The 26,802-nt window shown below is 35.4% G+C and overlaps 1 long non-coding RNA gene across 1 annotated transcript; it reads left to right on the top strand.

Moving 5' to 3' along the window:
- Window positions 1–929: 929 nt before the first annotated feature.
- LOC109120345 (uncharacterized) lies at window positions 930–7,840 on the top strand. Its single transcript, XR_002027805.3, has 3 exons — window positions 930–1,050; window positions 1,140–1,178; window positions 7,664–7,840. It is a non-coding gene; the product is annotated as an uncharacterized lncRNA (long non-coding RNA).
- The last annotated feature ends 18,962 nt before the right edge of the window (window positions 7,841–26,802 follow it).

Below are 26,802 nucleotides of genomic sequence, written 5' to 3'. Positions count from 1 at the left end.
TAAATCTTTAGTCTTGATTTCTTGGAGAAGTAAAGATTTCTTTGGAGAATATTGTAAATAAACATATTCTGTAAAAAGTTATTTGTTAATCTGAATAGTTAGATTTACATACAGTTTATACTAACAAATATACTTATAACAATAACTTTACAGAAAAACATAAACAACAAAGTTTAAGATATGTAGTAAAAGAAACAATTAATATCATAAGCACAAATTAATGATTGTCAAAAGACATACCAGGACTTGTGACACTAGAATGAAACAAAAAGGAAAACTCGAGCCTACTGAATGCAGAGTTTCTCCTTGTTAGTGACCCACTAAAAAGGAGCAAAGTACACAAATATTTACCTTGCAGAAAAAGAAGAAGAAGAAGTAGTAGAAGAAGAAGAAGAAGAAGAAGTTTTGAATCAAATATTTAATTTAAATATGCAGAAGAAGGAAAAGAAGTTCAGAATTTTCGTTATTTTCAAATGAGAGGAAACCCCGCTATTTATAGTCAACAAATGACAGTGTGAACAAATTATAATTATGCCTTACTGGAAAAATCATAACTGTCTGAAAAAGTTACAACTTTTCAAAAAGATCACTACCTTTCGTGAAAGTCGCAACTCTTCAGAAAAGTTACAACTTTTCATAAAATTTACAATTTTTTAATAAAAAAGTCACAACTTTTCGTGAAAAGGGAAGACTAAATTTGGAAATAAATAAACTAAAAGAGAATTCTTGTTTATGGTGGTACCATGTAGATGGGCCTAGGGTTCTTTTTATATATATATATATATATATATATATATATATGATGATGATGATAAGGTGTGGGACGAACGTTGCACTCTATAATTTTACAGATAGTTATAATGATTGTATTGAAAGTTGGACTCTCAAAAGTTTATGAATTAATTTTAACAGTAATTTTTTGCATGCCCTTTCCATCTAACAGATGTACTGTCTATGGAACATGTGTACTACTTTCTTTTCCATCTAACAAGTGTATCATCTTTTACAATAGAAATTAAAAAAATTCAGAGGCAAATTTTGAAGTATAAGGTATTTGTGTCAGTTCAGTTGTATTTTTTTTTACGATTGAAAATATTTATTTCATTTGCTATATCGATGATATTCTTTGATTTTTGCAGGTTTTATGACTTCTGATGAGCAACAAATGTATTTGGATTGTAAGTAGTTATACATCTCCTTCTCCTTTTGATGTTATTCACCCTAATCTCATTTCACAACCTCATTGTGGTGTTGGTCTAGATGAGTTGTTTGAGCTTAAGCATTTTTTTTGTTCCTTTTGTCTGTATTATGATTCTCCCGTGTGCTTCTATGTTTGGTAGTCTTTTTTTTTTATTAAGAAAATAATTGCACTTCTTTTCATTTTTTTCAAAGTTAATAATTATATATTACGTCGAGGGTAAAGCGAAAATAGTATGTCTACCTTAAAAAGGTATGAGTATGTTTGTGTACACCATCCTCTCTACTCTTCACTTGCGCAAGATCTAGCAAAATACAAACTCTAAGTGAAGCACAAGATCCGCAAGTAATTTAAATGAGTATGGATTAAGGTTTGTTTTGTGTTGCTATAGTTACATCAATTATATTGTTTGGTAGGAATTCTTTTTGTTCATTACTGATTTGTATTTTGGTAGAAAATATAGAAAATCTCTTGGAAGTAATAGAGTATTCTTAATAATTATTTGAGTGTTGTTAGATTGGAACTGCTCCAAATGGAACGAGGAATGCAGATTTAATGTTCATATAGTCAAACCTCAATTGGTTCAAGTTTGAAGAATAGCTATTGTAAAGTACAATTACACGATCTCATATGTATTGTCAAATTATTAGAAGAGGATTTAAAATTGACTCCTTAATAGATATATGTTGGGATTAAATGTACAAAAATGATCCACACTAAAATTAGGATAATTCCTATTTTATTTAGTTCCTCTTTAATAACAGATAGTATTAAATAAATAGTACTAAATAATAAATCCTAGTCCTATTAGGATTAGTACTCCTTAATCCTAGTCTTATTAGGATTAGTACTCCTTCCTATATCTCCTATATATATCTCCCATGTGTTCCCTCATTAGTTCAACACTTCAATACAATCAATATTCCTTCATGGTATCAAGAGCCAGAAAACCTAGATCTTCTTTTCTCTAGGTTTTTTTCTCTCTTTAGGGCACCGATCGTTCCCTCTCTTCTCTTGGGCGGCGGCAGCCATGACAACCGAGGTGGATCCTCTCGATTCACTTCCTTCTGGCGTTAAACTCCTTCTCAGGCATCTTCATGCCCTGATTCCCGAAAAATTATCAGACATAAATTATCCTACATGGAAAATCACCGTTCTTACATCCCTTGAGGCCAATTACCTTCTCAAATACGTCGATGGAAGCACAGAACCGCCGCCGGCAGTCATCACCGCCACGGACAAATCAGAAAAAACCAATCCGGCCCATGCCGCCTGGAAAGCCGTGGATGGCCAGATCTGATCATGTTTGATTGCGGTCATCTCTCCCACGGTTCAGAAACACGTCCGATCCTACAAAATTGCTTCAGCCCTGTGAACGGCCCTCGCAACACGCTATGCATCAATTTCCCACTCTCATATTTTTCAATTGCGTAATCGTCTCCACACAATTACCAAAGGCACGAAAACTATGGCGGAGTATTTATACGAGGTCTCCACGATCATCACAGCCCTCGACACCGTGACCGAAATCATTCCCGAAAAAGATCTCGTCATTTGCGTCGTTCGGGGGCTCCCATCAGCTTACTCCTCCATTAAACAGGCGGTTCGCATCAGTCCAACGCCCGTTGACCTGGCTACTCTCTCCTCGTGGCTAAAAAGTGAAGAAATCAACGTGGATCTGGAGAGCAAACTTCTTCTCCGAGAATCCGCTGTTATGGAGCCGGCCACTGCCCTCACCGCAGACCAGAACTATCGCGAGGGGCGTGGTGGCGGCCGGCAGGGGAGCCGCGGCGGCTACAACAGAAGCAGCGGAGGCCGCGGGCGCGGCGGTCGGCAGGGAAGTCGTCCGTCGTACGACGGTCAGCAGCGCGGCAGCAACAACAGCCTGCACTCCTTCAGCAGCGGCGGGCAGTCATCTTCCAGCGGCGGGCAGGGCACTTACGAGCGGGATCGTCCAACTTGTCAAATCTGTCAGAAAACAGGACACACCGCTGTTCGTTGCTGGTTTCGGTATGAGGAGAGCCAAAATAGTGATAACCGTGCCAATTATGCATCTCAAGCCGGCCCTTCCTCTGAATGGATGTTGGATACTGGGGCCAACATGCACGTTACTTCTGATTTATCCAAGCTTAACGCTCCAAATCCATATCATGGCTCCAATGATATTATTGTTGGCAACGGTGAGTCCCTTAATATTTCTCACACTGGCACGGGTACCATTAAAACCCCCACCGCTATCTTTCACCTAGGTAACCTTACCCACGTCCCTTCTATTAAAACCAATCTCCTTTAAGTTCACCAATTCACAAAAGACAATAATTGCTCACTCTTGTTCACCTCTAATGATTTTCAAATCCTAGACAATACTACCAAGAGGGTGATTTTTCAGGGCCCTTGTGAGCATGGTCTGTACGTTCTTCCTGGCACAAGTTCGTCTGCCCACCCAATTTCAGAAAGCGTTTCTGTGGCTCCGGTGGATCTTTCGGCTGATGGCCACAGTCTGTTGTGGCACAGTCGTCTGGGTCACCCATCTACTCAAATAATAAATTCTTTAATGTCTCAATTAGATTTTTCTTCCATTCATGTAAAAAATTGTGACTCCTGTTTAATTGCTAAATCTCATAAATTACCTTTTACTTTATCTGAGAAGCGTACAACTGCACCTTTTCAACTTATTCATTCTGACCTATGGATTCCTACTGATGTTCCTTCATTTGCTGGTTTTCGCTATTATATTTGTTTTGTGGATGATTTTACAAAATACACTTGGTTGTACCCACTAAAACACAAATCACAGGCACACACCACCTTTGTCACTTTTGAAAAATGGTCAAAACACAATTCAATTCTCATGTTAAACTTTTTCGAAGTGACAATTGAAAGGAATATGTCAATAACATCTTTGGCCAGTTTCTGTAATCCCTGGGAATTATACATTAAACCTCCTGTCCATACACTCCCGAACAGAATGGGGTGGCTGAGCGTAAGCATCGCCATCTCATTGAAACGGTGGTTACTCTTCTACATCAATCTCATCTCCCTGTCTCCTTTTGGGTAGAAGCTCTAGCCACCGCAAACTACCTCATTAACAGAATGCGTAGTCACACTCTCTCCAACAAATCACCCTATCAACTCTTTTACCAAGAACTTCCCAATTATACCAACCTCCGCGTCTTTGGGTTCTTGCCTACCCTTGGCTACGCCCTCATATTACTCACAAATTACAACCCCGATCCCGTCCTTGTATTTTTTTGGGCTATCATCTTACCTCTAAGGGAAAAATTATCGCTGTCTTGACCCACAAACTCATAAAGTCTACATATCTCGTCATGTCAAATTTATCGAAAAAGAGTTTCCCTACGAGTCTATTTCCTCCTCCACAAATACATCATTCATTGGCGTCCTTCCCCTTTTTCCAACATACTCACAGGGTCCCTCACCACCTTCCCCCACACCTCCACCCACTACCCAACCACCCCTCATCACCCCTTCGATCGTCACCCACAATACACCCGCAACCACCACCCACACTCACAACCAACCCGAACCACCCCATACCCACAACATCTCCAGCCCGATCCGTTTTGGGTCCTTCCCGGCCACTCCCGAATCACCACCACCCGTGCCACCCCCCAATACTCATCCCATGTTAACCCGTGGCAAAGCCGATATCTTTAAACCCAAAACCTTTCAGGCTACCATACTACCAAATACACCTCTTCCCGATAGTGAACCAACAACCTACTCTGTTGACTCAAAAAATGCTTATTGGCGTCATGCTATGGATGACGAGTTTAAGGCTTTGACTGATCAGAAAACTTGGGTCCTTGTACCTAAGCCCCATGGGCGGCATCCAGTGGGCTGTAAATGGGTGTACAAAATTAAACACAATGTAGATGACAGTATTTCCAGGTACAAGGCTCGTTTGGTTGCTAAAGGCTACAATCAGGAGTATGGACTTGATTACTCCGAGACATTCAGTCCTGTTATTCGGCAGGAAACCATTCGCCTGGTACTGTCACTCGCCGTGCGCAATAATTGGCTCATCAATCAGTTGGATGTTTCCAATGCTTTTCTTCATGGCATGCTTGATGAAACTATCTACATGACGCAACCACCGGGCTATGTTGATCCTCGCTTCCCTCAACATGTTTGCAAACTCCAGATGTCTCTGTATGGGCTCAAGCAAGCCCCCTGTGCTTGGTACACACGTCTGAAAACGTTCCTCCAGGGACTCGGCTTCACGTGTTGCGTACACGACACGAGTCTGTTTACTCGACATTCAGCACACGGTACAGTCATTCTTCTTGTCTATGTAGATGATATCATTATTACAGGCTCTACTGCAGCTCTCATTCAGGATGTCACTCGAGCTATGCATACTACCTTCAAAATGAAGGACCTTGGCCCGTTACATTATTTTCTGGAAATGGAGGTTTCTCGGACAAGCAGCGGCTTGTTTCTTCATCAGTCAAAATATGCTCGAGATCTGTTGCAGAAAGCTGGACTGGAAAAATGCACCAGTCAACCAACACCAATGGCAGTCTCTTCGTTTACGAATGGAGCCGACACCCCCTTTGCCGATATCACCCACTTCCGCAGCCTCATTGGGGCTCTACAGTATCTGGCCATTACCCGTCCTGACATCCAGTTTTCTGTCAACCGAGTTGCTCAGCGCATGCATCAACCAAGTGAACATGATTACCATTGTCTAAAACGCATTCTCAGGTACATTTTTGGCACTCTTGGTCGTGGTTTACTCATTCGACCCGGGGACTTGGAGCTTCGGGGTTTCTCAGATTCAGATTGGGCGAATGATAAAAATGACAGAAAATCTACATCGGGGTTTCTCATTTTTTTGGGGCCGAACCTGATCTCCTGGTGTACAAAAAAAACCCAAGGTCTCTCGGTCCTCGACAGAAGCTGAATACCGCGCCCTTGCTCTTCTTGCTGCTGAGACCATGTGGGTCACATATATTCTTCGCGAACTCCGCGCCACTCACACTGTTCCTGCTCTCTATTGTGACAACAAATCAACCATCTGTTTAGCCATGAATTCCGTCCTACACACCAGAATGAAGCATGTTGATACCGATTGTCTCTTTGTTCGCGATGAAGTTCAGGCCGGCACCATGACTGTGCAGTATGTACCCACTGAAGAACAACCGGCTGATATTCTCACCAAGCCTCTCCCGAGCCGACAGCACGATTACCTCAGTTCCAAGCTTCCGTTCGCTTCCGCTCAGCTCAGCTTGAGGGGGGATAATAACAGATAGTATTAAATAAATAGTATTAAATAATATTAGTATTTACTGTGTACTAATCCTAGTCCTATTAGGATTAGTACTCCTTAATCCTAGTCCTATTAGGATTAGTACTCCTTCCTATAACTCCTATATATATCTCTCATGTATTCCCTTATTAGTTCAACACTTCAATACAATCAATATTCCTTCACTCTTAAACAATGTTGATTTTTAGAATGTCATTTCTGTTAATTCCCTATAATTTCCTTGCATTGAAGTTATATGATTTATATTAACCCAACTCACACATAGTCCTTTTTATACTTACCTATAAGATAAGAAAATATATGATGATTTTTCAAGTGTTTAACATAAATATGAAGACTAAGAGCCTGTTTGGATTGACTTATTTAGTTCCTTTTAACGTCAAAATAATTTTGAAGTATTTTGATAAAAAAATATTTATATGTACTGATAAGATTTATGTAATTGAAACAATTTATGCCATGTGCTATGCCGTTCAATTTACCATAACATGTGGTTTGCTTCAACCTTGATTATTAACCATTGCTGTTAATTTCATTTGTTTGAGTCATTTTCACTCTGATGATGGACTAACATGCTAAACTAAATTTTATATTTTTGGCACTTCTTTTTCTTCTATGAACTATTTTTGTACATACATGAGCACACCCATTTTCTGTTTTTTCTTTGTATCTTATAAATGAAAATTCATTTGTTAAACAAAATGTAGACACTAAGACAAATTGATCCTCATAGAACTAAGAGTGCGAGTTTTTGAGTCTATCAGCTTCAATAGGGCCTACCACAACAAGTCTTGAGAACTCTACCAGCCAGTTTACAATATGGCAAAGGCACTGATCTGCTACACCAATCTTATAAGTTCTGTGTTTTTTCATGTGTCACTTTTCTAATTTTTTTGTTCCCTATTACTTTATTATCCTTTGTGATCAAATGAGACCGCTTCTTAGCGCGGAACAGAGAATCAAAGGTTACCATATATTTTACGATTTCATATATTTTGATCAGCCCAAAATACTACTGCCGAAGAAAAATGCGTTGGTAGTTTTTATATATAAGCAACTCATTCAATCATGTGATAAAATCTACCATAAATTTTACATAATAATGTAACTGATAAATAAATTTCTGTATTTTTTTGTGGCATTTATAAATTGACATGACCTCTTTTTGACAGAGTTTACTTGATTCTCTGAAGAATGAGTTTGATTCTGCTTATGACATTAGGCGAATGAGTGATAGGATGATTTATAAGTTTTTTTTTCCAGACTATGGATAAGAGTCCTTTAAACATCAATTGTGAAGGTTGTAGTGCTTTTTACATTGATATTACCTAAGGAATTTCTTTATTTTATTCAGTTGGTAATAACGTGTTTATTTTTGACAACTCCTAAATATCTACTTTGAGCTGCTCTTATAGAAAAATTGTTGTCGTGGTTTGATTTTATCAAATCATTAGCATTGTTGGGCCCATGCTCAGATCTGGTCATGCCCCTTTAGTGTACTAAATAAATAAGCAATGCATTGCAAGATGTCTCATTAGGGAAAAATAATCATCTCAAGAAACTTAAAATCTCACATGTAAAATAAAAAGTAATTAAGGGATTGCGAGATGTCTAATTAGAGATAAATAAAATTTTAAGAAATTTTGAAAGATAACATACAGTGCATATTATGTATATTTCAAATATAAATGAATAACTAAAGCATTGTGAGATGTCTCATTTGAGACAAATGAGATTAAGATAGTCTTATTATAGGGCACACTAACCCAAAACGTCTTACTTGAAGGTGGACAAATCTTATATATTCAATTTTACGGTGATTGAGCCCATTCTATTTTAGGGTGGAAGGACCCAATGTATCCTATTTGAGAGTGGATAAACCAGATGTGTTCCATTTGAGGGTGGACAAACTCAATATATCCTGTTTGAGGATGTATAAATCCTATATGTCCCATTTGATGGTATACTAACCCAGAACATCCAATTAAAGTGTGGAAGAACCCAATATATCCTATTTTGGTGTCACGCCACGAAGCTATCCCCAGGACAAGGACACCATGTCACGATCCAAAAATGAATGTGATGACACTCGTCTTATTCACCAAGACAAGTCAGCCTAAAACTCTTAACCATTACACTAATTAAAATGAGGAAATTTTATAATAAGCTCAAAAATACCTCAAAATCTAGTTGTCACGTGTACAAGTCTCTAAAATATTACAATTGATTCAAAAGAAAATACTAGTCTCAAATGAACTTGTTTCTAGAATAGAACAAGATCATAACTCATAAGAAAGAAAGTCCGCTGAGACAATAAACAACAACCTCACAAATCTTTAAGAAGCCTCGGAAAAGAAGAGAATGATAAGTACCACAAAAATCCAGGCTCGTAACCTACAAAAATTTGTAGAGGCAAGGGGTGAGTACCAAACCACACGGTACTCAACAAGTATATCCCTAAACACAAGCTAATAGAACAGAATACGAGTACTCTTTACACCCCATCCGAACCTCCACAACTACAACCTGTATAAAAATCAACCCAACCTAACGGTTCACAGTTTACAAAATACATAGCTCAACAAAAACACTCTAATAACTTCATATCCTCAACAACAACCCTCTAACAATTTCATATCCTTTACAACAATACTCTAACAATTTCATATCCTAAATAACTACACTCGAACAATTGCATATCTTCAACAACAGACTAATATTCATCAGTCACAGGTTCCCCAAAAAGGTACTCACAAGATCAGTAACACACAAGATCAAGTTCACCAATAATAAAGAAGTGCAATGTCAAGTATAGTGATGCATGTCTAACCTAATGATACACACCCACTGTCTCTTAGTTCGAGACCCATGGGGGACATATCGGTCCATGCATCTGTCACGGCGCACGACATGACCCTCGATAATAGTAACCATATCGGCGTGCAATACATCCCCTCGATATATAGTATCCATCGTGACGTGCGATACGTCCCTCAAAATATAGTATCCATCGCGGCGCGCAATACGTCCCTTTAAATGGTGCATCCTCTTTAGTTTCTTATTCTTTTCTAATGCACATAACACTTGTCAAAACTACCTCAAAATAATGCAAATGACTTGTTCACACAAACAATGATGAGATGATCATTCTCATAACAAGACACAATTCACAACAATACAACAATTATTCAACAAGCCTTTCAAATCATTATCCATTATCAACACATCACACAAACAATTAATCACATTGCCTTTTATTGGCCTTTTTTTCATTATTAGAATTAATCAATGTGGACAAGTCAATCCGTTACCAAGTCCCGTTACTTCCAAACATATACCACAAGAAAACACACACATTTCATACACTTAACAAGGGTTTAGAAGTCCACTTGCTTCAAATAGTCAAACAATCACTCTGAGACTTGAGTCTTGCCTTTTCGTCGGACTTCCAAATCAATGCAATCTAATCAGAATATTAATCATAAGATTTGTAATTTAACAACACCCATATTAATATAATCCAATTTCTAATTCTTGATGCCCACCAATACGTTACATATCCTCCTCTTAAATTTTTAAGCCGGGGATTAAATCTAATCACCTCAAAATATCATAAATTTTACAATATTCATATCAATAAATATATTTAATATTTAATCTAATGTCTCAATATAAAAAAAACTTGTCTTATGATATGATAAAAATAACATTTAAAAAAATGAGGAAGACAACGGTTTGTCTCCCCCACCCAAAAATCACCCAACAAGCATGCATACGTGCACCTTTGATCCATTTTTCTTTCTTTATCAATTCTAACTATATAATAATAATAATAATATATTATAATATTTTCATCCATTAACCATTTCATTCATTGGCCAAAAATTATGTCCTCACTTTGTTATCCACAAACTCCACTAACCAATCAACAAGAATTTACACCTATACCACTACCGTTGAACTACCTAATTTCATTATATTATTATTATTTTTATTATAAAATCTATGATATGAATTCATATATATATATATATATACTGATTCTAATAGGACAAATATAATCAAAGTAATCCGTAGTAATAAGAAATTTTCTACTTCAGTTCATCCTCATTATAATAACACAATTACACTATTACGCTATTGGGGATATATATATATATATATATATATATATATATTACCTGAAGCTACGACAATCTTCTTCGGAGTGCAGCAAGAATGTGAGGATAATACAACAACTTCCGTGCGCCACTTGAAGTTATTTTGAGTTTATGACTCAACTGCACCCCGATTTATCATTAATTTATTTTAATATATTGGCCAAGTATTATAAGGTATTATATAAATTATAACCTTTCCCATTAATTACTTGATAAAGTCATTATTTAAAATTTATCCGGTAATTAAATAATCATATTTAAACAAGTAATTCAAATTTTACGGAAAGGGTCTTTTGTGAAAGAAAGATGGCTAGTTGTCAAGATGGCCTAAAGAGTCACTATATTATCCACCAATAAAATCATGTTTGTCGTCGAACATAAAGAAGTGGAAGGAAGAATGTCAGTGTTACCAAAGTCTAAGTTATGGCCTACTAATCAATGTCCATCTCTCTAAGTGAATTCCACCCTAAGACCACTCCATCAAGATCAATCACTAACAAGTGAACTATCGAATCAAACTTTGAGAAGATCTACAAATCACGAGTGATTATCAAGCCATAAACTAACCCATGAACCCAATCTGAATCGGAACTCATTGGACCATAACACAATCATAATGACGAATATTTTCTCACATAACCAAGATAACATTCTAATTCGGTATCGAGTAAAATCGGAGGTGAGCTTGAACCAATTACCACATACTCATATTTCACAAACCATCATAGATCTTATCAAGAATTTCTCGTCACAACATTATCTTTCGATGAGCCTAAACTATAAAAATCTGATCTTTAGACATCAAGTACTAATCAAACTTATCTAACCCAAAGAACAACAAGATCCAGTAACCACTTAGCTAGCGATACACCCAAGCTAACAGAACCTCTAACAACACTCTTAGAACATTGCAACTCTTCATACCTCTTATATAGGTTATCATATGCAAGGTTGTGCATGCAGAACTACTTATATACTTCAACTGCCAAACAAAACCAAATCTATCATAACTGAAATGAACAATTCTGCCTAAGGATCTCATCAAATCAAGGAACATAAGAGGATCGTTATATCCGATCCACCACTAGGAGTTCACGTATAGACGTGTAAACACGCGCAATATAAGTAGTGAATCATACTCCAAATAGTGTCCAATATGAAGAAGGTGGTTACATAAGAATATACAAAGCCAAGGTTGAATAATACTAAACACTTCTTCAATAATGTCCATATAAAATATTTCCATTCATCTGACTAAATTCCTCAATTTTTTATTTTTTTTATTTTTGGCCACCTAAATTCAACCAGTCTGATCCCCATTACAATCTCACACATACTTGATTTATTAAGCCCCACATACTTTCTCAGTACGATAATAAAGCCACTATTCTTAATACTAACAAACAACCTAACCACACCAGTCACTTACCTTACTCTCAAACCATCACTAGTCTTAAAGTCTTCTTAGCAAACACATTATTGCCTCTAAAATTTTCGAACTATGGCTTCCTCTTTTTCCATTTAAGAATTTAATGAAAAATAAAACTCACACCCAAGGCTGATAACACTAATTTCAAACCTAAAGTACTTTACCTTCGAGATACAACAATTGAATGACACTTAATGTCAAATCCTCGTAATTTTTCAGATATTAAATTGCTACTAATATTTAAAACCACCATACACCTCATACCAACTCCTAAGAAAATTTTTTATCACTCTAATAATTCAGTAAACTATAAGTTCATGACCTCTCTTCACTATTAAATGCCTATGTAACACATCATAACAGTCTGTATCGAACTAGTTCACATCTCACAATCATATCTAACCTTATAGGTAAAACTAAATAAATTCTTCAACTACAAACCAACGGTTCATATGAGAGGTCTTATTCATTCACTTTTCTTAAATTCTTCCCATGACACAAAATTTTAAATATCTTGAACCCTTCAATATACTATACTATTGTTCTTTCTGTTATCTCGCTCACAATTCTTTTTCTTTGGCCAACACGCTTTACATTTTTATGTTATCCTCAAAATAAAAATATAAAAACTTTAGATGAAACCTTTTCTTAGGTTTTTTGAAAATAAAAACAACACACTTTATGACTCAAAACATATACAAGTCCTTTCAAATGCTCAATATTCAATGTGATCAATCATTTCTTACCTTACCAATATACACCTTGACAATACATACTACCACGGACATAAGCTCACCATGAAAAACTTGATTTTTTATCTCAACCATGTAACACAATCCCATTATTGATTACCATTATCTCATACCTTGAAGATTTTTATGAATCATGTATCTTACCTTTTCATTGATCGCCTTCCTATCGATCTTATCATATCCTTCGTTAAAAATTGAACCATACTCATTATCAAACTTAAAACCAAAAAAAAACTAATCATCACACTCAAGTCAAACATGTGTAGACTTCTTTATCAAATCTGACCCAATTGTTCTTAACTAATCTGATTAACCCATGACACTATTACCATGGCTTGAGCAAAACGGATGAAACCACATGTTATTCATTCCAACTGCATTCTTAGAAGACACATATTTGGCCCTTAAAATCTGAGTAAATATTCTTGTTGTTGCCTTTTTCCGTAGGTTAAAATACATACCACTAATTCTTTTATTATAGGTCTAGCTCCTTTCAATTCTATTTGAGTGGTGTCCCTGCATCTCATACAACAATCCAAAACACCACACTACTTATCAAATAGTGGAAAACCATAACATTAGATACTTGCTAGTCGTTATTACCATATAAAGTTCGTTTAACCAACAATACTTATCATATAGTTGCAAACTAATCACAATTTTATCACAAATTCTTATTATCTTTATGCTCATTGGACACGTTCCTCATTTAGAAGTCAACCTTGTCATCGATATGACATCTCAAACACAACTAAACCAATCAAATTCAAAAGACTAACTTTATTATATACTTGCTTGCTTACTAAATTTCTTAATTACCTTTACACAAATATACTCATTTTGAGACTTCCTTTACCTATAAGAATCTCATCATAATATCGATCCACTTCCATGGAGCTTACAATGGAATACCACTTATTCATAATCTTTGAGAAACACTTCACAACCTAAACACATCAACATTGTACTAAAGATCCACCTCTAGACACTTCCTTAAATAATGCTTAACTCATCCGTCAATAGTAACAAACATCAAATTTTATTACATGAGCATGTGATACAACTGATAAATTCTTAAATAGTTATATTCACCACTTGAAAATTGACTTATTCTTTATAATATACCGCTAGTATCACATCGTGAAAGTCCGTTAATTCCACCACCAGAACATATCATACCTATCTAGAAGATTTTACCCTAATAGCCCACACATTTCTGCCCATTAAGTAACTAAAATACACTACAAAATTCGTTCAGTCTCTCATCCAAATCAATATGCATCCCTTCGTACATCAACTTCATAGTAAGAGTAACACAATTCATTACTTTAACCAAGTAAGAATTAGTACCAATGTAATAGTCATATTATAACCATTTTTGGTATAGACTCAATCTATGAAATCATAAAAGAGATTTTGACCTCGATTGGTGCAACATCATACTTATCATGACAACTTTTCTAATTGTGTTTTCTCAAGTTACATTGTTCATTAACATAAACACCCCGTATCCAAAGTAGACTAAAAACCATTTTTTATAAAATCTGCATGTACAATCAACGGTGGCCATTAACGGACCATAGCCTTATCCACGGTCCGTCCTGCATATCCGTTGATGGAGTCGAAAACCCCCAAATTTTCAGCCAAGGAAAATTTGACTAAGTGTCGAACGACAAATGGACCTACGGTTAGTAGGTCAGAATATGATCCATAGTTTCGTCGATCAATACCCCATTTACTCATTCTTTGACAAGAAGCACGATTAACCAGCACGGTCCGTAGATGGACCTACGAACCGTAGGTCTGACTGTAGGTGGAAGTTAGCAAACAGTTAAGGAGAAATGCATTTGGGTCAATTTTAAATGATTATAACTCTTAGAACAAAATGAATTAGGTTTTCCATGACCTACGGACCGTAGGTGGAAGTTAGCACACAGTTAGGGGGGAAATGTAGTTGGGTTAACTTCAAATGATCGTAACTCTTAGAAATAAATGAATAAGGTGTACCATGACTTACAAAAAGATAGATAATTGAATTATCTTTCCATAGACACTGACCTTGTTAAAATCAGACCTCCGAGTAAAAAGTTATGCCCGTTTTAGTAAAGACCTGTCGAACAGACCCAACCTACGGACCCAAACGACGGACCGTCGATTGAACGGCGGCCCGTCAGTCCAGGTCGTCGTTTGGTCCGACAGCTATTAAATCAAGGGTCTTTTGATCTTTTTCTACTTTGTTTAAATCTTAAGATACGTCTTTTTAACCCTAAATCATCATATTTTAGTCAGGTTAAGCCTAGAAACATAACTCAAACTTACCTAAGTCAAATCATTAAATCAAAACTTAGAAAATTAGAAGAAAGAAAGGAGAAAAAGGTTAAGAATCCCAGTTCAAGTACGCGACAAGGTTCCAGCAGTTCCAACCCAAAAATTTGAATATTTATCGCATGAATTTCAGAACTTAGGTATGTATTTCTTTAGTTTTTGAATTACACATGTTAGGTAAAATGTTTCAGTTACTTTAGATATATGTGCCTCAGTTATAAATGCATAATTACCAGATTAATTATTGCACTCTCAGTTCGCATGTTCAGTTTTGAGCTACCTAGTATTTATGGAAACTCATTCATAATCAGTTAATCAAAAAATTCATTGGGAGTAGCATAATATCGAGTTGGACTAGGGTTCAGCACACCCAATTAGTCCCATAACTACTGGCCAAGTAGGTTGTAAGTCCCCTCTGTGGGAATTAATTAATGATCACGCGAGCATTCCTTTATACCTCTGGCAGGTTATATTGGGTCCTCTCTATAGGGCGTATACATCGGGACTCCACATTTAGCTCATGTGGTTTTATTATCGGTTATTAATAGCTCCCACAGATAAGTCAGACTCTAATTCGTTGACCATATTTATAGCTCATTTATTATTCAGTATCAGCATGTTATAAATTTGGTCATTGCATCTAGTTAGCTTAGAATCCAATATATATCATGTCCACATTATTATACTTACTTTTGTACTTGTTCAGTTATGTCTTATTTAAGCTTTACTCTATCCTGCATGCTCAGTACCTTCGAGTACTGACGCATACATGCAATACATCTTCTCATGATATAGTTTCATGTTTTCAGCATCCAGATCATGCTTAGATCGATTTTCGATCTCTGGTTCAGCAGATTCAGTGGTAAGTCCTCATTCTCCGAGGATAATACTCATGAGTTTCTTCTCAGTATTTTATATTTTCTTTTCAGTTTTTGCTAGACTTAGCTGGGGCTTGTCCCAGCATTTCTAGTCAATTAGAGGTTTATTTCAGACATAGTGAGTTTCTGCTTAGTAGTGATTTAATATCTTCTTTGTATTAAACTCATCGGTACTTCATTTATCTCAGTTATACTATATGGGATCTCCCCATCTTTTCATATTAATTGTTATTTAGCTTTCCTATCAGTTTATTTTCTTTAGGATGCTCATGATCATGCCAACAGGTTAGGTTGGGACCACTTGTGGTCATATGTTTCGTGTCTGTGTCTCAGGAGTAGCTCGGGGTATGACACTTATGGATTCCACAAAAGAAGGAATAGTGGTGACTAATGGGGCTGAATCTTTACTAGTGTCAGAGGTGAAAGAAAAGCAATACTCAGACCTCATTATACTTGAATTGAAGGTAAATGTTCATAAGCAAAGAGTATTAACTTTTGAACAAAGGGGAGTTGTGCTGAAGTATCAAAGTAGATTGTGTGTACCTATGGTGGATGGAATCCAAGATAGGATCATGGAGGAGGCTCATAGATCTAGATATTTCATGAATATAAGTTCCACAAAGATGTACAATGATTTGGGAGAGGTATATTGGTGGGAAGGTATGAAGAAGGACAATGCTGAGTTTGTCGCCAAGTGCTCGATTTTCCAGCAAGTGAAGGTAGAACACCAATGGCCTGGAGGGTTAGCTCAGAATATAGAAATTATGGAATGGAAGTGCGAGAAGACCTTCGCAAGCCTGATTCAATTTGGGTGATTGTTGATAGAATGACAAAATCAACCCACTTTTTGCGCCGCTAAAGACCACTCATTTGGCACAGAATTATGTAAACTTATACATTCAAGAGGTGGTGAGACTTCATGGATTCCCAATTTTGATCATTTTAGATAGAGGTGGACAATTTACTGCTCTGTTCTGGAAGTCTTTCCAAAAAGGTTTGGGTTCCAAAGTGAACTTACGCACTACTTTTCATCCTCGGACGAATGGGCAAGCAGAGAATACTATCCATACATTAGAAGATATGTTGAGCACTTATGTGATTGATTTCAAGGGTAATTGGGATGATCACCTACCTCTCATTGAGTTCGCCTACAATAATAACTATCATTCAAGAAACCAAATGGCTCTATATGAAGCTCTTTTTGGGAGAAGATGCAGATCTCCTATTGGGTGGTTCGAAGTTGGTGAAGCAGGGTTGATAGGACCAGATCTAGTTCACTAATCTATGTATAAGGTGAAGGTGATTCAAGAAAGATTGAAAAAAACACAGAGTTGTCAAAAGTCTTACACTGATGCTAGGAGAAGGCCATTGGAGTTTGAAGTAGATGATTGGGTATATCTGAAAGTTTCACCTATGAAAGATGTTATGAGGTTTGGTAAGAAGGAGAAACTTAGCCCCGTCATATTTGACCTTATAGAATATCCAAGAGAATTAGGAATGTACTTAGGAATAAGATCTACCACAAGAGTTAGTAGCGGTTCATCCGGTATTTCATATCTCCATGTTGAAGAAGTGCATGGGTAATCCTTCATTGATAAATGAAAATGTTGGGGTTAAGGATATATTAACCTATGAAGAGATTCCCGTTCATATTTTAGATCGCCAAGTTCGCAAATTGAGATCAATGGAGGTTGTGTCAGACAAGGTCATTTGGAAGAACCAATTTGTTGAAGAAGCGACTTGGGAGGCTGAAAAGGATATAAAGAAGATATTTCCACATTTATTTCATACGGAGATAATGCAGATCATGGTACTAATTCTTTTTTCACATTACAAATTAAGATTAAGCATGTTGTTACTTGCTATTGATTGTTGAGTGTTAAACTTGAGGTTACTATTCTTAGCTTAGTGAAAAAAATCTCATCTGAGGACGAATGTTCCCATTTGAGATATATTGTAACATCTAGTAACTTGAAATAGCTAGGAGTAAGCTAAAAAAGTAAAAATAATCACTTTCAGAAAAAAAGGAAAAAATCTAGAAAATTTTCTAAGTTAAGGAGGTGCATTTTGGTCATTTTCAAATAGCCGTAACTTCTATCTCATGATGAGATAGAGGTAATTTTTTATATAGTTTGAAATCCCTTGGAAAGATCCTTACAATTCTGTTGAGTTTGCGCATTTTCAATATCATATGAGGGAGATATGACTTTCCGTAGTTGAGCCATTTGATTGAAGAAGGTCCCAATACAAATTTAAGGAAGGGCAAACTAGTCTTTTCATTAATTAATTTTCTATTTAGTTTTAGGGAATTATTTGGGTTGAAAAAAGTTTATTTCAGTTTTAGAAAATCAAAATCACGCTTAGGGCTTGGACAAGTGAGAAAAGAATAAGGAAAGGGAGAAAAGTCAAGAATTCGCCAAGAACGTCAAGGTTTGCGAGTGGAGTTCGTCGGGGTGATTCCTATCAATGTCTGTGAGATATTTTCACGTTGGGTTAGTTCACCCACACACCAACTTGTCTAATTCAGCGATTTTGAGTAGATTGAATGATAATAAGTAAAGTTCTTGAAGAACATTGTTGAATTCTTGTTGGTTGAGATGTTGCATGCCTAGAGTCGATTTGATTCGTGGTTTTGGGTTATTTTTTGAGTCGAATGTATTGGGTTTTGAGGGTATTAATAATCATAAGGGTTTGGGGAAAGAACCATGGGATATTACAGGGTTTAGAGATGAAATAAATGGAGGAGAAAATTTGGAGGTTTTCTGGGCAAATCTTTGGGCGTCACGCCTACCAGAGCGTTAGAAAAGTTCCTCTAAACATTGGCCTTTGGTGCGTCGCGCCAGACAGTATGGCATAAAAACATCTCTGAAGTTTGAGTGCTGACATTTGCACCTCTCAGATCTCCAGGGACACTAATTCAACCCTTTCATTTCCCATCCGTACTAGTTCCTAAGTGATCTATCTATGTTTCCTAGTTGATTCCAACACTTTAAGGTACATCTAAAAATCATGAAATAATCCATAAAAATGAGATCATGAACCTTGAATCCATAATCCAATTCAAGGAAAGTTAAGATCAAGGTGAAAGAAGTTAAGAGTCAAATCTAAAGTAAAGAAGTCAAACCAAAGTCCTTAAAGGTTTTCAAGATTTTTTTCTAAATGTTTTAACTTCGTTTTAAGTATCATGTTTCAGGATAAAGTAAAGAGTAAAAAAGTAGTAGTCTTTCCTTCAAAAGTTAAAAGGGAATTAAGTCCTCCTTAAGAGTTTGTGTAAGACTTATGTTTTCAAGTTAAGTAAAAAGTAAGAAGTTTTTCATTTCTCAAAAGTTATAAGGAAAGTAAGTATTCCCTAGAAAGTTTATAAATGTTTTCACATTAAGAGGAAACTAAGATCTCCTGAAAGAGTTCTAAACAAGAAAAGGGAACATTGATTCTAAGAGATCTTTTTAGAGGGAAGTGTTGAGCAACTATCCCAACCCAAAGAAATGAAGTTGATTTTGAAATCATGAGCTAAAGTATATCTTGGGAGTAGTATTGAGAACCTATGTGGGGATGAGAGTTCATATTAACTCAAGTCTCCATGTAAACCATGTAGCGATAATGGGTAATAATGGGTCATACTTTTTAGATGATCACTTAATTTAAGCTAGTGGATATACTAAGTTAAGAAATTCTATGCGACGACAAAAGTATAAGATTATTCTGGCAACATGAGAAAGACGTTGTATCACCACTTAGGCTCGTAGTGGATGTTGTCGGTTAGAAAATCTCCCATGGAAACTATAATTCTTTCATATATATAAGTAAAATTGTGTTTTTATTGCATTTTCTTTAATGAACTAAGCTGTTTACACTATTTTACAAGCTTGATATCTATTGCATGTGTCTTTATTGCTTTAGAACAAGTATAATATTTCATAAGTTAAGCAGAGCTAAGGTAAGTTTTTCTTCTTATTCTTTTCGAGCTTAAGTTGTTGTTTAGCATTCCAAGTCGCATAATCATACATTCAATTTATCGATGCCAGTTGACCTGCTGTGTCGTATGATAGAGACGCATGTTACCAGGATTAGCATCCAGCGCCTCGTTGATCCAGTTTGAGCACTCAGAGTCAATGGTAAGCCTCCTTGCATTTTGGGGGACTCTTTTATTGTTTTATTGTCTTTTCATTTATAAAATGTTGCGGGATTTGTCCCAACATTCATGTTAGTATTATAGAGGCTTCATAGAACATATAGTCAGTCAGATAGACTTAAGAGTCATTGTATCCAAGCTATTTTAATTCAAGTTATTTTATGAGAATGTCTTCTTATATGGAGTTATGTAATCCAGGACAAGGGTCCGCTTAAGGTCAACAATGATTATTGTGTTCCGGCCACATCCAGAGTGTAGGCTAGTAACTTTGTGAACTATCACCCAAATGGATTTATGTTGTCTCTGAGTACGTGGTATACCTCTATTGAAGTCCATGTTGGTCACTTACCACTTACAATTAGGGATGTTTCTCTCTTGAGTCATACATACTAGTTTTTGATGTACTACATTAATTCACTTATTATTACGGTACATAGCAACATAATCAGTTATATCCCTTTTTATAGCATTTTACCAAAAGACTTCCCAAAGATCATTGTACATCTTAGTGGAGCCTAAATAAATCTAATACCAGGAATTATGGGCTTTTTTGCAAGAATCTGCTGTCTTAGCTCACCTATATGAGGAACACATAATCAACCCTGACAACTATACACGACATCTCCCCTTTGGGAGAAAACCTCAACTCTCTGCTACTGAATTTCACCCTTTAGCTGAAGCAACATTGGATCAATATCTTGATTTTCCTTAACTTTTGATACCAATGAATATCTTGATCCATTTTGAACTGTTACACTACCATATGATATGATCATAAGACGAACTCCCAATCGAGCAAGCGTGTGAACATATTTTGCTACCCATAAATATTTTACTAAGAGCATCGGCTACTATATTGGCTTTTCCGGGACGGTAATGAAACTCATATAATAATCCTTGAGGAACGAAATCCATCGCCTCCGGTGAAGATTCAACTCATTCTGGGTGAACACAAATTGGAGGCTCTTATGGTCTGTGAACACCATAAAAGTCAAAATCATAAGTGCAAACCCCAATTCTTCAAGTTAGAGGTCCCACGTTTGATATTTCTTCTCATGCACCTTAATAAGTCTCGAAGCATAAGTTAAGACCTTACATCGCATCATAAACACAACCAAGGCCGACTGTTAATGCATCATACGTCCAAAGTTACACCTCATTAAGATATATAAATAGCCGAAGTGAATTTATAAAACTCAACATAAGTTGAGGTCGATAGAGAAACATAAATGATTTCACTGTCGTATTTCACTCAAATGTCGTTATTATTTCCTAAAGAAAAAATTATGGTAAGTAAAATGGTTTTAGTTGTAATTTTGTAGTAACTAAGATTTGTACAAGAAATCATGATTAACAATAAATAAAGTTTTTGGTTCACAAGTTTTTACGTTGATTAAAAGAAACCAAGATTCTATTCACCTATCACGTCCCGAGCCTACACTCTTGACATGACCAGCACTCGTAGACCATTGCTTGCCCCAAGAAAACCTTTGGCTTGGGCTTACTTACATAGTGTAAGACTTAAAGCATCAATACAAGGATGAAGATGCTAACTAACTCAACTATCTTGAACTGAAATCAAAATGTTTTAAAAAGAAACATTTACCTTAGCCAAAATGGAAAATTAAATATGAAAATAAGTCAATAAAAAAATTGTGACGAAAGAACTAACACCTGACTAACTATCTATGAAGCCTATAAGAAATGATATGGATGTTAGGAAAGACCCTACAACATCCTAATGAACTAAACTAGAAGGCAATGAAAATGGAAACCAAAAAGGCCCACCAACTTACTCTGAACTGCTCACTAGATCAACGGTGCGCTCGAATATCGATCCTAGTTACATGCGTCTGCATCATAATACGATGCAGGTCAGCTCACATCAGTACATTAAGTGTACGAGTATGCGAGTTGGAGTGCTAAAAAACATAGTCTTGAAGGAGATTCTGAAAGAAACACTTATCTTGGCTCTTCTAAACTCATGAATACTTAACTAAACTCTTTTCAATATAAAACAATTTAAAATCAAGTGCATAATGAAGAAAATATGTTAAAACATGCTTGACACGTGGGTGAACCAACCCAACGTTATGGTAGACTCACATACCTTTTTAGCGATCACCCCCGATGAAATTTACAAGTTACAGTTTGACGATCTTGACGAATCTTGAACGCCCTTCACCCTTCTCCTTTTCTTTTCTCTTCTCTCAAAACCTTTACTTTTTTGGTAAAGTTGTAAAGTGATATAATTCACCTTAGACCCCTAATTAATTACTAAAACGAATTTAATTAGTTGGGTAAGGAAAAGACCAAACAACCCTTCTAAAATCCGGAACAACTTCAAAAGTACATAACTAACTCATACGAACTCGGAATCGCGCAAATTCGGTTAAGTTGGAAAGATGGTTCAAAGAGATTGCCAACCATATATGGAACTAAACCTAACTCATCTTGATCTAGGAGTTATGGACGTTTGAAGTTGACCAAAAACTTACTTTTTCCTAACTTAAGAAAATTTCTAGATTTTAATTCTTTTCAAAACTGACTATTACAACTTTTATGCTTTTCCTAGATACTTCAATTTGAGAGATGTTACATCACCATAACGTTACACTTTATGTTCTCCCGTAATTGAGTTTCACATAAATCTTTACAAAATACAGACGAGTTAGATATATGTGATACTTCTCAGTCGAATAAGATAATGTTCACTCTAGTCCTCTCGGTCCCAAAGTTTACATGTTTTAACCTTGTTTACAATGGTGTTAACGTTCTATTCTCTCAAACTCAAACTTCAACTCCATTTATTCAAGTTAAATTAGCTTTTTCCCAACTATAACTTATATCTCGAAAAAATATTACATACATGCTCATTCAAATGTGTTCACTCATCAGAATACGTTAATAATGAAAGGTTTATTAGAATTTGCTGACACAAATTTCCTATTACACGTTTTAAAGAATTACAATTTGATTCACACCATATATCCCACAATCCTAGTTCTGGTGATTACACACTTGTGATTTCAAGTAAGCATTTAGAAATATCAAATGAAAACATATTCAAGAAGTACTTACAAGAATAAGCAAATCAACAAGCCACTTTGATGTACAAAAAAACAGGAACCCAACTTCGAACCTAATTTAATGTTAAATGTAAAAAATCTAAACCTGAGAATAATGAATTGTCTTTCAAGGTAAGATCTGATATAAATATAAAAATGACCTAATTTTATTCAAATAAAGTGTTTTAAATAGATTCCTACTCAAGGTAGGACTGAAATGCAGGCAGCTTCACGGGCAGCTCTACCACCCATCAAGGGCTTCACGCTTCGTGAAAGCTTTCGTGGTCTTCACTTGGACTCACCCAAAAAGAAATATTATAGACTTTCACACTGAATTCTTGTCATGGACGTCACCACGACTCATGTCAATGACCACGGTCTATCTAAGTACCTGTGGTCTTTACTTGGTCGATTCACTTTTCAGCTTCTAGGGGTCTACCAACTTGAAATATATCATGATCATCAGCACCCCCCGTCATTATGACCATGGCTCATCTGGGCGTCCGTGGTCTTTACTTGTCCAATCCCATAATATGCCTCCTTGAAGTCTTTTTACTAACTTATCTGCACGGGCAACACTTTGTGACAAGGACTACAGCCCGTCATAACTCCTATAGTCTTCACTTCTAGAATTATGTCATCAGCTACATCAACTTCCAATGCACTTCTTCCTTTTCACGGGCTTCACAACGGCACGTTTAGTTAACTATGACCTTTAATGGGATATGTGGTCTTCACTTAGCATTGGGTTATTAGCTACCTTCTCTTCTTTCCTCTTTCACGTCCACATGATTCATATGTACAAACAATAACAACCATATTATATCCGCATAAATATTATTGATTTAGTATCAATTCTTAATTTTCAAGCATCAAATGTGCCAAAAATTGATATTAGATCAACATCCTTAACTTAGAACCATTACTTGTTCCCAAGTGATGAGAAAACAATATTTTCACCGTTGAAATCATTTAAAAAAAAATTACAACCACGCAGCAGCCATCTCAAACACAATTTGTATACAAAACCATGGATCTAAATGGAAGGATCAATCTTTGACATCTCATCTCATAGTCGATGATGCTTATGCTTGTGAATTCTCAGTTAACACAATCTACTCTCAAATGCAATAACTATGTCCTCACACAAAAGAAGTACCTCATAATGATAATTAACAGGAAGTACTACGTTCGCACTCTCAGAGAACTTCAACCACTAATCAACAAACTACCATAGGCTTGCCTTTACTTTTTACGTTCTACTCTTCAAATACCCAGAGTAGGATTATTATAGAACTTTATCAGCTTGTAAGATACGCTCATATCAGGGAATGAATATTTGGATTCGTGAGTGACTAGTCCCTTGATTTTCCGAAGTTTCATTTCCATACAACTTTTTTCTGATTGATTCCCTCTTTTTCTTCATCTCAGCACATCCCAGTAGCCATTATTTTCTTTTTTTATTTCTTTTCTTCTTTTTCTTTTCCTTTCATTACACTTATTTATTATTAATTTTTTTGTTTTTTTATATATAATTATATGTATACCCAATACTAATTATTATTTCTTTTCTTCTTTTTCTTTTTTCCTTTTCTTTTCTTCTTTTTCGTTTCCTTTCTTCTCAATTCTTTATTCCAAACTTGTTTTTGAAAGTCTATCAGCTCAATCAAATCAAGTAGTAAATAAAAGAAATTTTTTAACAGCTACTAGCATAGTATTCCAGATCATATATGCAAGTATTTGTAACAATAACAAGGTGTGGAGCATTGTTATATTGACATAACTCCTCCCTTCCATATATAGGATTGTGTTATAAATAAATATAAAGGTGATACATATTTTGACAACATGAAGTATAACTAGCTGTAAAAATATATCATACAATTATAAATACATTATAACATATCATATCAAAAGGAATTCCTATTTCAGAACTCAAATTTGAGAAATTAAAGAAATTAAGTGTTCCTTTTAATGGAATAGAATATTTTAATAAATAGAAACATTATTAATGCAAAGGAGAATAGTTGAAACTCATATGCTCACATAGGCACAATAAGGAGGCTTATCAAATGTTAAAGAATAACAAGCAAAAACATACAGAGAGGTACCATAGATGAAAACTCCATAACAATGACTATTTTGTTTTTGTAATTGTGATCTTCCCTAGTCTTCTTGTTGTACATTTGAAAGGAAAAAACCTTCAATCACACTATCAATGTCAAATTTCATTAATTTTTGGGTATTCATTTTTAAAAATATGTATTCAAATAAAATAAAACCATGAACCTTTTCTAAGTTAAGTCTCAATAAATATGAATTAAATATGAAATTCATGATAAAAGGAAACATAAAATCACAACAAGCACACTTATATGAAAAAGGAAACATTCCATTGAGAGGGAAAATTACCTGATATAATTAAAACTGTCACTTTCAGTTACATCAAGAATTGTTAAGGAAAAATAAGCTGCACAAAAATGAAGGAATGATTGATTAAAGAAGTAAAATTCATTTAAAGGTATAAAAACAAATGAACTATAAAGAAGAATTTGTTGGACAACCAAATTCATACATGTCAACATTTTCCAAATTCTTTTTGCAGAGATATAATTCAACTCTTATTCCAAAATGGTTTTCAGATGTAAAACTAAACTCTAACCTCTCAAACACTTCTAGAATTCTTGTTTTAAGAGCTATCTTCATTAAATAAAATACAAGAAACTTAATGAAAGAATGATATATTAAGCAAGTTGTATTCACCTTTATTAGAGTTAACCCAAAAAAAATTTGAGTAGGTTTATCGATTCTCTATATTTATCTTGTTCATACCTACATACAAACAAAACAACAAATCTAATGAAGTTCAATAAAGTTGGGTTTGGAGAGATAGTAAAGTACACACCGGCCTTACCACAGCCTCTCTAAGATAGAGAACTTGTTTTTGACAGACTATCGACTCAACCAAGTAAAGAAGAAATTAACAAAAAAAATATGACAGATAATATCAAAGCGATGTAGATCATATTAGCAAGGATATCTAACAACAACAAGGCGCAAAACATTGTGTTATTGACACAACTCCTTCCTTCCATGTATAGGATGGTGTTATAAATCAATATAAAAGTGATACATATTTGATAACATAAAGTATAAATAGCGGTAGAAAAATATCATACAAAATATATTTCATTAGAACGTCCCAAAAGAAATTCCTATGTAAGGACTCAAATTTGAGAAATCAAAGAAAATAAATGCTCCTTTTAATGGAGTATCATATTTCTCGAAAATTTAAGTGTTTCCAACACAGAGGAAAATAGGTTAAACCCATATGCTTAGATAGGTACAATAAGGTTATTCAAGATTTATAAAGAATTAAAAACAAAGTCGTAAAAGGGGTATCACAGATGAAAACTCCAGGACAACGACTAATTTTGAAATTGGGAACTCAGCTAGACTTCTTGTTGTAAATAAATCATATCATAAATAAGAATGATAAAAGTAAAGGTCATACCCTAGAAAATTAATAAAAGTTGTATTGTGTCTTTTCGCTATAGGCCTCTTTGT

The sequence above is a fragment of the Solanum lycopersicum genome, chromosome 5, assembly GCF_036512215.1.
Source record: "Solanum lycopersicum chromosome 5, SLM_r2.1".
In the NCBI taxonomy this organism is placed as follows: domain Eukaryota; kingdom Viridiplantae; phylum Streptophyta; class Magnoliopsida; order Solanales; family Solanaceae; genus Solanum; species Solanum lycopersicum.
This window is presented reverse-complemented; position numbering and strand designations above follow the sequence as displayed.